This window comes from Canis lupus, chromosome 22 (genome assembly GCF_011100685.1).
Source record: "Canis lupus familiaris isolate Mischka breed German Shepherd chromosome 22, alternate assembly UU_Cfam_GSD_1.0, whole genome shotgun sequence".
In the NCBI taxonomy this organism is placed as follows: Eukaryota; Metazoa; Chordata; class Mammalia; order Carnivora; family Canidae; genus Canis; species Canis lupus.
In genome coordinates this window covers 47543732-47561167 of record NC_049243.1, presented here as the reverse complement: position 1 = coordinate 47561167, position 17436 = coordinate 47543732, and the positions used below count along the sequence as shown (strand labels likewise).

The 17436-nt window shown below is 40.4% G+C and overlaps 1 pseudogene; it reads right to left on the bottom strand.

Annotated features, from left to right (window-relative positions):
- Positions 1-16315: 16315 nt before the first annotated feature.
- LOC119865274 lies at positions 16316-16429 on the bottom strand (annotated as a pseudogene).
- Between the last annotated feature and the right edge of the window lie 1007 nt (positions 16430-17436).

Sequence of the window (17436 nt, the reverse complement as noted above, 5' to 3'; positions counted from 1 at the left end):
TCATTTCCATTGCCTTTGGTCCCACCTGTCAATAATAGTGCCTTCAGCCTCTGCAAATTCTCTCCTGGTTATTTTTAAGTATTAGAGTATGCCTTGCACATGCCCACAAATAAGTTCTCTTCACTCCTATCCTGTGGCTCTGGCTATTTTCTAGAACCTCATGCTCTTGTTGAGCCCTCATGGCTACGTGAGATGAGAATGACCCCACCCCCCACCTCCCTTCACTCCTAATTCCTCAGTCTCCCTCCCCGGACTACTGCCTCTGACCTATCAGGAAGGCACCAGGCTGTCTGAAAGTTCCTCTGTGCTCTGTAGAAGTGGGGAGACATGTTCTCTCTTTCTTTAGCATAATTCTTTGTCTTTATGCCAAAGCAACATGGTTGTACCCAATGACTTTCAGAGATTTTAGTAAAATAACTCATGCTCTCCATCATGTTGATTTCCAGTGGATGCTGAACATTCCTGCTGAGAGGCAACAGTGACATCTGGTGGTAAAGGGAAATATTTCCAGGAACTACTATTTTTTTTTTCCTTCAGAGTTTATGAAACTCTACAGTCAGGTCAAGATAACATTACCCATTAAGAACAGATCTCATTCCTGACTGGTAAAAATCATTTTATTTTTTTTTTTTTTTATTTTTTTTTTTTATTTTTTTTTTATTTTTTATTTTTTTTTTTTTTATTTTTTTGTAAAAATCATTTTATTTTTAAAGTATTGTGTATTTTTACTGTCTAGCATATAATATTCACTATTTTAGTAACTACAGGAGATTCTAACCAAAATGGGTGAGCAGCCTAAGGACCAGGAACATAACAGGGATGTCCACTCTCACCACTGCTATTCAACATAGTACTAGAAGTCCTAGCCTCAGCAAGCAGACAACAAAAAGACATTAAAGGCATTCAAATTGCAAAGACGAAGTCAAACTTTCCCTCTTTGCAGATGACATGATACTATACATAGAAAACCCAAAAGACTCCACCCCAAGGTTGCTAGAACTCATACAGCAATTCAACAATGCGGCAGGATACAAAATCAGTGCCCAGAAATCAGTGGCATTTCTATACACTAACAACGAGACTGAAGAAAGAGAAATTAAGGAATCAGTTCCATTTACAATTACACCCAAAAGCATAAGATACCTAGGAATAAACCTAACCAAAGAGGTAAAGGATCTATACCCTAAAAACTACAGAACACTTCTGAAAGAAATTGAGGAAGACACAAAGAGATGGAAAAACTTTCCATGCTCATGAAATGGAAGAATTAATATCGTGAAAATGTCTATGCTACCCAGGGCAATGTACACGTTCAATGCAATCCCTACCAAAATACCATGGACTTTCTTCAGAGAGCTGGAACAAATAATCTTAAGATTTGTGTGGAATCAGAAAAGACCCCTAATAGCCAGAGGAATATTGAGAAAGAAAACCAGAGCTGAGGGCATCACAATGCCAGATTTCAAGTTGTACTACAAAGCTGTGATTATCAAGACAGTGTGGTACTGGCACAAAAACAGACACATAAATCAATGGAACAGAATAGAGAACCCAGAAATGGGCCCTCAACTCCATGGTCAACTAATATTTGACAAAGCAGGAAAGACCATCCCCTGGCAAAAGGACAGTCTCTTCAATAAATGATGCTGGGAAAATTGGACAGCCACATGCAGAAGAATGAAACTGGACTATTCTCTTACACCATACACAAAGATAAACTTAAAATGGATGAAAGACCTAAATATGAGACAAGAACCCATCAAAATCCTAGAGGAGAACACAGGCAACACCCTTTTGGAACTTGGCCACAGCAACTTCTTGCAAGACACATCTATGAAGGCAAGGGAAACAAAAGCAGCAATGAACTATTAGGACTTAAGATAAAAAGCTTCTGCATAGCAAAAGAAACAACAAAACTAAAAGACAACCTACAGATAAGATAAAAGACAATCTACAGAAAAGATATTTGCAAATGACATATCAGATAAAGGGTTAGTATCCAAGAACATATTAAACTCAACAGCAAAGAAACAATCCAATCATGAAATGGGCAAAAGACATGAAGAGAAATCTCACAGAGGAAGACATAGACATGGCCAACATGCACATGAGAAAATGCTCCGCATCACTGGCCATCAGGGAAATACAAATCAAAACCACAATGAGATACCACCTCACACCAGTGAGAATGGGGAAAAGTAACAAGACAGGAAACAACAAATGTTGGAGAGGATGTGGAGAAAGGGGAACCCTCCTGCACTGTTAGTGGGAATGGGAACTGGTGCAGCCGCTCTGGAAAACTGAGTGGAGGTTCCTCAGAGTTAAAAATAGAGCTACCCTACAACCCAGCAATTGCACTGCTGGGGATTTACTTCAAAGATACAGATGCAGTGAAACGCCAGGACACCTGCACCCCAATGTTTATAGCAGCAGTGTCCACAATAGCCAAACTGTGGAAGAAGCCTCAGTGGGTGATGGCCACTGAGGAGGGCACTTGATGGGATGAACAGTGGGTGTTATACTATATGTTGGCAAATTGAACTCCAATAAAAAAAAATACAAAAAAAAATGGGTGAGCAAGTCAAGGAATTGACTAGAGGATCCCACATTCTTAAGATTACATTGAAAAATATTAATTTACCAGATGTTTTGATACCATGTAGGACAAATTTCCACTTCCAGTTCTACGAAGACACAAAACAAACAAATGAACAACAAATCTGTATCACACTCAACCATTGTGATGTAGAATCCTGCTTAGACATATGGACTCTTAGAGCTATGGAGTCTGCGTTCCAATCCCAATTGTGCCAATTAACAGCTATCACCTTAGCAAGTGAATTTCTCTGTGGCTCAGTTTTCTTATCTACAAAGTGAGGATAAAGATAATAATATTTACCTCATAGCATTGTCATGAGGATTAAATGAGCTAATATGTGCAAGTAATGGTCTCTAAAATATAGTAAGGACTCTATGAATGTTAAGTACCATTCTCTTATTTAGTGTTATTAAATGTTTCATATTAATCCTGACTATCTGGAGAACACGCAGGGGTGAAATAAAAGAAACAACTCTAGAAATATTAAATATTTCATCAGAATCAGCATGAAAGCAGACTGAATCAGCCAGGCAATCCTAAAATTTACCGACCTTTTTGCCAATGTAAAACTAGAAATTTTTTGCTGTTTTGAAGTTTCACAAATTGTTTTCTTTTTACTGCCCAGTGGATATACTGAAAAGGATCAAGAAAAAAAATAGGAAGTCATTTTTTGCATAAAGATAGAGTTCTGTTTCTTTTAGAATTCCAAATGAATGGTTTTATTTTATAATTTTAGAGTAGCTTTATACTCTCAAGATGAGCAAGATATTAAATCTTATCTTAAATATAAGCAGATCCCCAAGACTAGCATATGGTAAATGGCATCATTTGAATCATGTTAATGGAAACTTTACCTAATACAGGAAACCACTACAGTAGTGTTTTGAGACTTGAAACAAGGCATGAATTAAGAATTAAGAATACTTTGTCCCCTACATGAAGAGGGAGAAAAAAATAAACATTCAGAACTATTACCATAATAACAGAAAGAGTTACCCAAGGTCAGTGCAAATTTAGACTATACATCTCTGTTGTTTTAAGACAGAGGTTCATTGGGGTGCCTGGTGGCATAGTTGGTAGGCTACCAACTTTTGGTTTTGGCTCAGGTCCTGATCTCAGGGTCATGAGATCACTCTGCCCTCAGTGCAGAGTCTGCTTGGGTTTCTCTCTCCCTCTGCCCCTCCCTCACGTGTCCCTCACTCTCAAAGGTAAATAAATAAATCTTAAAACAAACAAACAAACAAACAAACAACAACAACAAACAGAGATTCACATATCCCGGGGACAGAACTATGTTGGGGGTATACAGACTCACAGGGAAACAGCGGTTCTTGTCAACGCTTTTTTTTTAAATCAACAATGTAAGTAGTTTTTATTTTCTTTTCTTTCGTTCTTCTTCTTCTCCTTCTTCTTCTTCTTCTTCTTCTTCTTCTTCTTCTTCTTCTTCTTCTTCTTCTTCTTCTTCTTCTTCTTTTGGCCTTTCTAAGTTTTTATCAAACATATGCACAAATAAAATTTGAATTCCATGGCTCCATTTTATCTAACGGAATGATTCAGGTCATTTTCAGAATCACTTTGAAATATTAAACTGATGTAAAAGGGCAAACAGTGATGCTGTTTTATACTAAAGTAACTTTAAATCTGTTTCAAGTAAAAGAAAGAGAGATAGAGAGACAACCTATCAAAAAACACTTGTCCCATCAAAAAATTCAAACACCAAATTTTAATGTGCTCCAAGCACAAGCTTAAACAGCTAATCGACTGAGGTTAATCCAAATGTTCACAATATTTGCAGGAAAGCATCTAAGTGAGGTACTTGGTGTTTTACTATTTTTTGCCTTATGTATGAAATGATTCTGATCAATTTGTAAGGAATTTCATGGTGAAATATCGAAGTGCATGAGTTTGTTGTCTGGTTCTAATTAAAGTCGTTTTCAAATGGGAGAAACAAGCAGGTGTCTGCAGGCAGGGCCCATCAGTGATGGCAGCCCTACTTCCAAACATGCCAGCAGTCACTGCTTTGTTCATCGGAAATTTTTTTTGGGGAGGGCGTATATTCAATGGCTAGTAAAAATAGAACAATTGGCAAAACTTTTTTAAAAGCAAGCAAAAATTATCCCAGATGGAATGCTCAGCTAAGCACAGGTTGTCAGTTCCCTGGCTCATTCTCGCCAGCCCTGCAGATGCCAGGAGAGAGGTGCAAGATACAGCTCTATAAAATGCAGAATCAAAAGAGAGAGATAACTGAAATATTTCAAAAATTCTACATTATATATATATATCTTTAAATATATATAATACATGACATGTACACACATACATAGAGTATTTTGTATATACATATATGTGTGTATATAAAAACATACAATATATAGACTATTATCTATATGTGTACATATTATACAACTAAATTACCATAACTTTGAAAACCTCAATGAAAAAGATACATTTCTAGCAAAAAATGATTTTTTAATGGCACAGGGAGAAATCAAAACAGAAAATACAAATGAGCTAAAAACCATTTAAAATATTGTCATTGTAGTAATCAAAAGCACATGCCCAAAAGTTTGTATTCCACCAAGTGGGGATACAAGTGCATCCCACAAAGCTTTTATTCTTATTATTTTTAAATAGATTTATGTATTTATTTGACAGAGAGAGTACAAGCAGGGGGTGGGGCAGAGGAAGAGAGAATCCCAAGCTGACTCCCCACTGAGTACGGAGCCTGACATCGGCTCCATCCTAGGCTTCTGAGATTATGACCTGAACTGAAATCAAGGGTGGGCTGCCTAAATCACTAAACCACCCAGGCGCCCTTCCACCATGTTTTTAAAGAACAGATAATCTTCACAGCCTTCTACAAAAATAGAAATCGAGGATTCTTTTTAGTCTTTCATGTAGCCATCTTTGAATCTCTGCTAGTAATAATGATCAATAAGAAATCAATAATAATCAATAATAATAATAATCAATTCTCATACTGAAAGATTATCCCAACTTTCTCTACAACTAGTTGCTTAGAGTTTGACTCCTGCATCCATATCCAAGGCCGTAACACCAGCCTGGGTTTATGTGTCCTTTACTCAACCCATTGAACATGGAAGGTGTGAACCTTGTCAGAGCTGCTGATCCAACTAAAGCCAGCGGATGTATGGCTGCATCTGTCAGACTTTATTCTTGATAGAATACAGTTCTTGATCTGTAGATAGACATCCTGAGAAGTTTCTTAGCAGGAGGGTTTTATGAACCCTATTATTTCAGTAAATTCACGTTATGTCCTACACCAGCTCAGTCTATCGTCCAGAATGTACAGCAGTAAGAATCACCTTCCAACCTGGGAAGTGTGGGCTGAATTCTGGCTAATTCATCCAATGCAGACAATTTTCAAGTGGTCTTTTTTTATAAAGCACACACATCAGCTAAACCAACTTACAGCTGTAGCTTGCAAAAAATGCATGCTAAAGTATTGCCTGAACCAGGCGCTTTTCTTATTATAGAATTGTCCTTGGCCCTAATTCACCTAAATATGTAGTGTAAGACTGCTATTACTATCCGTTAAAATGCTTTTGAAGTTATAAACATTTACTCATTTATACCACAGTCTTTTATATGATCAGCTATAAAGGACACTAAGTTCATGATGTGAGGGAGAAACTAATAAATAAGACAGATGAGGTCCTTGCTTTTATGGGATTTGTGTGCTAATGGGAGAAGACAAATAAGTAACATAACACAGTTTCATTTAATAAATAAAATAAAGGGAAAAAAGCAGGGTAATGAGAGAATGACTTAATGGGCCTAGGGCAGGAGGTTAGATACAGTGATATGGGAAGACTTCCTGAAGGAGGTGGCATTTGAACCAAAATATGCTGAATACTGAGAGTTATGGGAAGATCAGGCAAAAAAAATTCTAGACAAAATGATCAACAAACCTAAACGGCCTACATTGGAAATGAGCTTACTGTGGTCTAGAAATATCAACAAGGCCAGAGTGCCTGGAAGTAGTGAATGAGGTAGATGATGGTCCAATCCCACACGGCCTTGCACGGGATCCTGGGAAAGATTGAGACACAAAGTAATATGCCTTGATGCCAGCTAATTTTAAGGTAATTTATTATTACTTATGAATTATTATAAGAAATGCTTCTTAGATTTCTTCCTAGGCTTACAAGAATCTTCTATAGTCCTTTTATGTGAGTCAGTTTCACTAAAGAGAGAGGAGAGAGGTCAGAGTGAAATAATTATCATGAGACTGGTGGACAAAATCCATCTCCGGAAAAAAAAATAAGTTAACAATTTCAGGTGAACGAACATGGTGTGTGTGTGTGTGTGTGTGTGTGTGTGTGTGTGTGTTTAACAACAAAACAATCTTACAAATGTGATTTCTTATAGTAGACCATTTTAGTCTCAAGGACACATGTCAACCAAGTCCTGGAACTGTTAAGAACCCTTTCAAGATAACAGGAGAGCCCTTTGACCTCCTCAGCAAATAGATGGACGCTCACTCACAAAGACCAAATAATAAGCAGAGATGTCACTTAAGTTTGTGGGTAACGAGTATGCATATAGATTAGCTACATTCTCCTATTATATATCTATCAACAATTAATGCTGGTTGAATAGTTTGTCTTCTTTCCAATATTTGAAAATTTCTTACTAAACTCTGAAGGCAGGCATGTGGTTTCCAGCTTCAGCTACTTTTTCTGAACGAGCGAATGTAGGGTTCATGATTTACTCTTTCTACAGAAATTTGATTTTATTTTAGTTGTAGCAGAAACCCATTGGAGGTTTCTGAAGCAGGAGAGCAATATGACATAATTCATATTTTAAAAAGAACACAACGTCTGCTGTCTATGAAGTGGATGTTGGGAACTAAGAGTGAAAACAGAAACACTGATTAAGAGGTCATGGAAGCCTACTAGGTATCAGAGGGGGCTCAGACACAGGTGGATAGATTGATGATCAGGGATCAGATTGGGTAAGCATTTTGGAGTTGGAGCCGATAAGATCTACTGGTACGTTGGTGGGCACCAGGAAGAAGAGGTTAAAAGAGTAGAATCATGAGTTCAGGATTTGAGGTCTGACCAGTTGGGTGTTATGATAATGGGATGGAGAAGATTTTGCAGATGTGTAGCAGAATCAGAATTTCTGGTGGGTATCTGGAATGTAGAATGGTCCATGAGACATCATGTTGGAGATTATTAATACATAGTTCATTATATGCTTTTGGTAATGAGGGTCAATTTCCGGGCAGATGTGAATTAATTCTGTGGGACTGAATGGGATTTTCTAGGACAAGAGTGTGGATAGAGAAGAGATGACTGGAGTGAGCCCTGGCTCATTTCAGTGTTTGCAGGACAGAATGGCAGAAAGATCCAGCAAAGCTGCAAAAAAAGGAGAAACCAATGAGGGTGAAGGAATTCCAGGAAAGGACAATGTCCCAGGAAGCAAATGAATAAACTATAAAAAATGTATGAGCTTGAGAGATTGTCCCTGGACATGGGAGTCTGTGTGTACTAATCAGGACAGGCCCAATATGCTGCCAGAACAAATGGTCCACCAAATATTCATTTCCCACTCATGCTACATGTGCAGCTCGGGTTAGCTGGGGGCCCTGCTCATTGTAGTTGCTCAGGGACAGAGGCTGGTGGAAGTTTTGTTCTGACACGTGCTTCCAGGATTGGCAGGACAGGGGAAGGTGTGATCATGCATTGGCTCCTAAAGCTTTGTTTGAAAAGAACACAGGCTGCTTCCTTTCACATTTCGTTGGTCAAAGGAAGTCAGGGCCACAGTTAACTTCAAAAGAGGTAGGCAAGAGCAATGCTGCCATGTTCCCAGCAGATGAAAATCGGGTACCTGTAAACAGCCCTAGTGATGATAAGGCAGTGGATTGCAGATGATAAGTAGAAGTGGGATGTCAGTGGTGCTATTCACTGCTTGCAGACATTTAGAGACCAGAAAAGATTTTAGAGAAGATTGTTCAATGTATTTGACCTATCTCAGCTTCAAAGCTAGCTCAAATGGGGGACTTTCATCCATGTCATTTCACAGGAACAGCAGAAAGTTGCGGATTGCTAAAAGTTCCAGTGCTATCTCTTAAGACACAGCTTGGCTGTGTAAGCATGACACCATGCCACCTGAGATATGAGTGCCCGGTCCACTGCCCACATATCAGGGTCCAGACAGGAGATCAATATTTTAACAGAGGGAATTTGTTGAATCGAATTCAACAGAATTGTTGACTGGATAAAAGGTGATGAACTATAAGAAGAAGTAAAATAGAGGGATGTCTGGGTGGCTCAGTGCTTGAGCATCTGCCTTCAGCTCAGGTCATGATCCTGGGGTCCTGATATCGAATCCCGCTTTGTGCTCCCCAAAAGGAGCCTGCTTCTCCCTCTGCCTATTTCTCTGCCTCTCTCTGTGTGTCTCTCATGAATAAATAAATAAAATCTTTAAAAAAAGAAGAAGAAGAAGAAGAAGTAAAAAAGAGCTTTCGGGTTTAACAGGGGCAGCGATGGTGGACGGCAGTTACCACTATCATGGTGGAGGGAATAGTGGACAAGGAAGGAATTTGGAAATATTGAGGAAGGCCCTTTAGAGATGAAATTCAGGTCTCTGGGCTGAAGGAGTGGTCAGTGGACAGACAGGCTCCTCAGAGAAGAAAGTCGCTGGAGATGACCTGCTTCTGGAGCTTGAGAGCCACAACCGACGTGCCATGAACTCTGCTTGGACCACAGCTGCCTTGTTAGTGGATGTCCCAGGGAAAACAAAAACAAAGAAAAAAATAGTCCTGTGTGGATAGAGTTCATTCCCCCAAAAGATATACTGAAGTCCTGACCCCTGGTACTTGTGAATATGACTTCTTTTGGAAAGAGGATTTTCGCAAATGTCATGAAGATGTAGGATCAGATAAGGTCCGAGTGGAGTATGGTGGGTCCTTAATCCAATGTGACTGGTGTCCTTGTATGAGAAGCAGAGACATAGAGTCGGACACACAAAGGGAGTGCCATGTGAAGACAGACACGCGGAGGGGAGATGGCCATGTGGTCATGTGTGGAATTGGGCATCTATAAGCCAAGAAACACCAAGGACTGCCACAAACACCAGATGCCAAGACAAAGCCTTGGAACAGATTCTCTTCTGACAGCGTCAGAGAGAACATGGTCCTGTCCACACTTTGGTTCCAGACTTTTACCATCCAGAACCAAGAGTGAGTAAGCTTCTGTTGCTGTAAGTCACCCGGTCTGTGGTAGCTTATGGCAGTCTGAGAAAACCTGCTCTCCTCCTTCTTCTTGTAGCCTGCAGCCTCCCTTTACGACTACCCATGGTCAGGCGAGGAGAAATGAGGTTCTCGGGGTCCTCACTTCACAAAGCAGAATAAAGAATGCTGTGTGGAGCTCAGAGGTACTAAACTAATAACAGAAGCAGCCTGGGAGAACTTGGACAAGCTGAAAAGCTTCTAAGATGCTCATTTCCTTTCATATAAGATGGAGAATAGTACAACAGGGCCTCAGAGGTGGTGTTGTGAGGTTATTTGTGAAATGTGTGTGGTTGGCTTATTTTCGTACTTGCCAAAAACCCCACCACTTAAGATGTCTCTTTGTATATTTAATAGTTTCCACAAGAGTTGAAAGTAACGGAAAAGGTGCCTGATTTTCTGAAGGAATTTATGGCATGCTCACCTTTCCTTTGGAGAAATAATAGCACAATAAAATGTCAGGTCTTGTGACAATTTAAAGCCCCAGCATCTGGAGGTGGGGACAATCCATGTGTAATCCCCACAAAAAGATGCTACATTTGCAACAACTCCCCAAAATACCAAAATTAACTTAAACCCTTAATCTTTGTGGGGTGCCTGGGTGGCTCAGTGGTTGAACATCTGCCTTCGGCTAAGGCCATAATCCCAGGATCCTGGGATCGAGTCCTGCATCAGGCTCCCCGCAGGGAGCCTGCTTCTCCTTCTGCTTATGTCTCTGCCTCTCTCTCTGTCTCTCGTGAATAAATAAATAAAATCTTAAAAAAAAATTAACTTTTTAACATCCCTACTAACAAACTGAACTTGAGGTGAAGAACAGAGCAGTCAATTTAAAATAAAAGGGATGTTATATAACAAACATCAATGATGCCAACATCAAAAACGCGGGGTTCCTTTAGTTCTTCAGGAAAGTGCCTCTGCCCCCTCTAACTCGTCTGGGTTGTAAATTTGTATTGCTCCCAGACCCACAGCACATTTCCCATAAAAAGGGTGACTGGTCATCTGCTTCACTCACTTCCATTTAGGTTGATGACCTACATCTTACAATAAAAACAATTTGAGACTCCTTCTAAGAGACCAGCTAGGTCAAGTTTGCTCAACTTTAAGAAGGCTATAGAAATAGAGATTCATCTCTGTTTTCCTGAGGCATGGTTATGCTCAGAATTCATAGGAGTTGATTCCAAGGAGAGGGGCAGCATGAAAAACTGGGGTTTACTAATATACTGAGTATATTACAGGGCAATGACTGGGTCCTGAGGATGTCTCACTGGGTCAGATCCTGTAGCTTGGTCCCTAAAGACATATATCGCCTGAAATAGGTCCAGCTTGTTGAATGGCTACCATATGCCAGAGCCTGTACGAGACACAGGGCAAACAGTGATTGACAAGATGTGGACTTATAGCCTAGTAGGGAAAGAAAACCCTGACCAATAATTGTATGTGTGATGATCCTTCTGCATCTCACTGTTTTCAGAACTTCCAGATAACACTGTCATTTAGGTCATCCTGGGGCTGACCTGTGGTTCCTCATTAGATCCTTGAAAGGCATGTCTTAGTCCAAAGCTTGCTCTGTGGAGCACAAACATCCAAAACTCAGCATGCATCATGTGGCTGCAACTGCAGGTCTGACTCCTGCTGACCATCACGGGTTCTTTGACCACATCCCTGGCTAAGTGTCAGTGTCCACTTGTTCTATCTCTCTTAGAAACTCACCTAAGAAAGTGCTCTAAAAATTGTCTGGTTTTCAATCCTCCCACTGTGATACCTGGTTCCGAGGGAGCACTCTGCTAAAGGCACAGATCTCCAAGAGATCTCTAATGGTGGGTGTCCATCAGTAAGTGATCACTCGAACACCAAGTTCAGCTGCACAGGATTGGTGTTCAAAACAGTGTGCTGGGACCGTGACTGAAGAGACTGCTCCTCAACATTTAACATTAAATGACATCTCAGGAAGGAAACTCTTGAAAAATAAGCCACTCAGGAAAAAATACCTCATTTTCTGATGTCAAGAAGTCCATGGAGCTTTCACATTGCTCTCCCAAGCCCTTAGAATATGGCTTCTATGTTTCTTGTGGCAGTGAAGGGAGACAGAGACGAAATGAACACAAGATAATCATTAGCAGAGTCAGAATTAGGAGCAGTCACATCAAGATTTTATGAGTTTTGGAAGGTGGAATCAAAAGACGTAAGTGAGGTTTCAGGAACCAGCGAATTCTCTCAGATATCTGAAGAAGGAATATGGGATGGCTCTTAAGTTTGTCATATTCTACTCCAGATCAGCCTTCTCACTAAGACCTCTTCTTCTTCTTCTTTTTAAAATTGTGCTACCTTGGTGTGTTCAAATTGCTCTTTATAATCTAACATACACTTTTGACTACCTCAAGAGCCAGGAATGCTATTAAATTCTATTTCATTATGCATGGGGCCAATATTGTTTCAAAGGAACTATGCTAGAGTTCTATATTTTTAAGCAAAAGGGCACACACAATGACGTAGTCCTAATAAAATATCCTAGTAAATATGGTGTTCATCGGCAGAATTAGCCACATGTGTGAGCAGAACTCTAACATCCATAGAACGTGCTTGGCAATTTCCTGAAGATCCCCTTTCCACCAGCCTTAGAAGCTTAGGTCTGAGCATCCTATAAAGGCCTTCATCACAAGCTCCACATTTTAAATAAGCTGACAGATTTCGAGAACTTTCAGAAGGGGAGCACAGTAAGAAGGCTTAGTTTTTATGGTTAGACTATTATTGTAACTTATCATAAAGCTAAAAGTAGGGATCTGCAGGGAAAGATACATAGGGTCTTTGAGAGGATTATCATATTGATCTCTTCCACAACTAAGTCTGCTTAATTATTGCCTATGCTAAATATTTAATACTAATAAAAGGACATGGCATGGTGTCAAGGTGAAGTTCGGAGTCTGGACTTAGACTTCATAGGTTTCATATTTTGGGTTTGCTGCTTCCCTGCAGCTATGCCTGTGACCTTCAAGCATTATGCAGGATCACTGCATCTCATTACCTCACATGTACAATGGAAATAATCACAGAATCAACTTTATAGACAGAAGTGTTATTTGTTCTTTACAATACATGATGTGGAGATCTAAAAGCACATATTTGTACCACATATAAAGCCTTGCCTCCCGACCAGATTGTGAGCTTATTTCAGAGAAGCATACAGTCTTACTTCTCTTTTGTTCCGCACCACCTGGCATGGTATTAGGCACCTGATAGGAATGCCTGACATTGCAATAGACTTTAACAGCTTTCTTATGGTGTGTTATAATATGTGCAGGTTTTTTTCAAGGGTATGAAGTTATTTTATTTCATTTTTAAAACTTTTTAGATATAAATTCATTAACTAACATAAAATGTATTATTGGTTTCAGAGGTAGAGGTCAGTGATTCATCAATCTTCTATAAAAACACCCAGTGCTCATTCCATTCCATGCCCTCCTGAATGTCCATCACTCAGTTACCCCATCCCCTCACCCTCGCCCCTCCAGAGACCCTCAGGTTGTTTCCTATGATTAAGAGTCGCTTATGGTTTGTCTCCCTCTCTGATTTTGTCTTGTTTTATTTCTTCCTCTCTTCCTCTGTGATCCTCTGTTTTGTTTCCTAAATTCCACATATGAGTTTAATCATATGATAATTGTCTTCCACCGATTGATTTCACTTAGCATTATATCCTCTAGTTCCATCCATGTCGTTGCAAATGGCAAGATTTCATTTTTTTTGATGGTTGAGTAGTATTCCATTATATATCATATGTGCAGTTTTTTTTTTTTTTTCGTATGTGCAGTTTTAAACCTTGTTCAATCTCTCAACTGTGAGGTAGGCAAAGAGGTACTTTCGTGCTCCAGTAAACTATTGAGAAAACAAAAGCCTCCAACCAAACAACCAGTCTAAGTTTATCTGGTTAGAAATATGCAAAGGCAAATTCTGAACTGTGGTTTTTATTATCTCTGTACAGTGGCTGCCCTGTTCCTCACCAGCAGATTCTTGAGAAGGCCCTCAGCTAATGCCTTGTGTCTGTTTTGGTTGATTGCTAGCAACACAGTCATGGTGAGTGATGGGTGCCCAGAGAGGATCCTTAAGGACAATTTTCGAGGTCCAGAAGACACAGTACCTTTCTACAGCATTCTAGACTAGGCCATGCCACTCCACTCCCTCAGCTTCAGGCACAATGTTCCTGGCACACTGCTGTGTGCTGTGGCCGAAGGATAGGTCACCGAGACATACTGAGAGCAAAAGCAGAGGCAGGTCCAAACTAGTCTTTGTTGATCCCTGTGGACGCAGAGGGCTGAGGTCAGTGTCCAAGGGCAAGGAGAAGAAGCCTGGTCTCTGCTGCTCTGACTGTGGAGCAGCCCAGGCCCCTGAAGCCAACAGACTAACTTTATTTCCTTGGTTGCAAGAAAAGGACACAGGGGTGTGGGTGTGTCTCTGCCCTCCCTGGTGCAAATGTGGTGACACAACCTGGCTGCAGCTCCCTAGGAAACCATGTGCATGCAGCCCCATGGTTATTTCCATTGATTTGCAACATGTTCAGTCTCTGAGAGAAGTTAAAGATGTAAGGAGTGGTTGGCAACTATCCTGATGTGTCCGAGGAAAACAGGTTGTTTGCAAAGTCCAACTGTCCTCCCTGCCATCATTTAAAAGGACAAAAGCTTGAACACCTTTAAAAATGTCAGCTAAGAAGAGATAACTTGCTCTGTCAGTCCTTGAGGAAGAAATCCATGTTACTGCTTCCTCACTGCCCGCCTCTGCGTGTGTGTGTTTGTGTGTGTGTACACAATGCTGTGCGGTGATTGTATGACTCCTTTGGGCAAATGTCTTTTTTTCTTTTTTCCACAGTTCCCTTTTTGTCTCTCAAGGCATAATCGTCCACCTATTGTCCATTGTGGATGGAGGGGCAGCCGTTGCCGATAAAGTCCACCTGGAATCAAAGCCTTTAATAAATCACAGATGCGTGTCCAGAAGACATCATCAGTCAAGACTCTGAGAAGGAATGACCCAGAATGAATAGCAGAGGGTGGCTCTGCAACCTTGAGCCTCGGCTTATGCACCCAAAGCCATTCAGAGATGAAACTGTATCTGAAGCCGGAGGCAATGCATTTCATTCACAGTTTATAGAACTCCTTTGTGGCACAGAACGGGCAACTGGAGGCAGTGGAAGCTATCCCCATGAACTCATTCAAAGGTAACCAGAGTTTGATATCTGGGATGGTTCACACACATAGGTAATCGTAACTTAAATGATTCTTCCTAATTGACACTTCCGAAAATATCCCTGACTTTGGTAACTTTTCCAAGGTTGAACCGGAATCGGTCAAATAAGTGATTTCCTAATTCAGGGCCTGGCTGACTTCAGGGATGCGTAGCCTATGCAGGAGCCCAGGGCCCATGGCCTCAAAAGGGTCCCTCATTTGGCTACTGGGGTGTGGTTGCTGTCTTGACATTCCTTTTTTTTTTTTTTTTTAAGATTTTATTTATTTATGAGAGAGAGAGAGAGAGGGGCAGAGACACAGGCAGAGGGAGGAGCAGGCTCCATGCAGGGAGCCCCACACGGGACTCGACCCGGGACTCCAGGATCATGCCCTGGGCCAAAGGCAGGTGCTAAACCACTGAGCCAACCAGGGATCCCCCTGTCTTGACATTCTTAATGATGCTATCTTTGAACTTCTGTTTTGTAAGGGAAATATGATAGAAAATGCACACGTGTGAACAGAGAAGTTACAGGCTGCATGCAAGTGCACGGCCTTTCCTTGCGACCCTGTTTACAAATGTCATTTACAGATAGCCAAGTGTTTCCATGGACCCATGAGGCATGGCAGTTCAGTGACTGCAAGCAAGTATAGTATGTTGGGTCTGTGACTGGGTAAGAGGGGTCATTGACAACCCCTCTAGGCCATGCTTTCTATTTAAACCAGAACTTGCCTAGGACCCAGAGGACCGCGGCCCTCTAATAAACACCAAGAAGCCCCATCACACCATTTTTTCACATGTTATTTTCTTGTATTGGTCAATGTTATTAGAAATGAAGACATAGAAAGGAAGAGATGGCGCAATGGTTTATTTTCCTTTCGGTCTTTCCCCACCCTTCAGTAAGCTGAAAATAGAGTTGGTGGAATGTGTGCTATGAAAAGCTGAGTTAGTTTTGTGCAATGTGTCCACTGTCGTGATAAAACCAAAATACACATACACGTATAAGCTTCGAAATATGGCTTGTATCATTTTGAGGATGCTACATATGAGTCAAATGCTCTTCTATTTGCATTTAAAATTGGTATTGCACCATATAAAGATGAATGGTAAATTTCATGCTGATCACTTAAAATGTTGATTTTTCTTGATTTAGAATGACATTAAATAGGAAATTTAAAAAACCTCAAATACTATAATAAAGCAAAGGGAGACCTCAGAAAAACGGAAAGGCTGTATATTTTAATAGCTTTAAAGACATTTTTTCTCCTTTCTTTCCTTTTTTTGCATGTCATCCTGGTGCAGAGGCTGTGCTAATCTTCTCTATATGGTTCCAATTTTAGTATATATGCTGCCGAAGCGAGCACTCTCCACTTTTTAACAAGAAGCCCGGTATTTTCATTCTGTAGTGGACCCTGCGGATTATATAGCAGATCCTGTTCAAGATCTGTCATGCAAAAGAGAGACTGCTGTAAATGTCCACTCCAGGTGACAATGTCAGGAAAGAATATCGTTCAAGAGCTCAGCCTTCAAAGGGCAAGTGGCTGAAGCCCCTGGTGCACAGATGTTAAGAAGGCTTCCCTAGAGCTGCTCTTTGGTCATGATTGCTCCGCAGGGTTTCTTCTCAAGAGGAGAGACTTCCAGCACTGGCCTGGGGTCTTCCCAGGCTCCTGCCCTTGCTCCACCCATATGGGCATCTGTCATTGTAGAATAAACACAGGAACAAAGCAAACAGGTTTGAAAGCAGTTATGAGGGACCTAAATGGCAATATTTCCTTTTTAGATAAATATGTAATAAAATTACCAACTATGGATGTATCACTTTCAGATTTTGGTGATCTATTTGCCCAGAGTTAAAAATAAAATAAAACAGAAAGGTCAGCTCTGCAGACTCAAAAGCCACGTAAAACCACAGGACCGGTGATCAGTATATTTGACATGGACAGGGGGTTAGGGAGGATGGCAAAGGCCAGGCACAGACCACTTTTGAAGATGGGATATAGATGAGTGAGTCATTTGTTCTCAAAGTGTAGACTAACCAAATGGAACATGCTGTCTCTGATTATCGATGGACAGTGGTAAGGATGTCATATAAGTCTGAAGACAATTAAACTCACAATTGGGATTAAAGTAGGATTTACAATTAAAGGGGATTCATTTTTAAATTTAATTTCATGAAATATCAATATGGTATAATTTGGAAGGGAGTAACATGAAATAGCTTACTGATTTCAGCTGGCAATCATACATCCGTGTGCATAGTGGAAGGGGCAAACTCTCAAGGTCTGTCTGTGAAAAGTCAGAGAAAGGAAGAAATAGCTTCTTTAGTTAAATCACTTGTGTTTTTACTTTTTCTAAAAGTGAGGACTCAGAT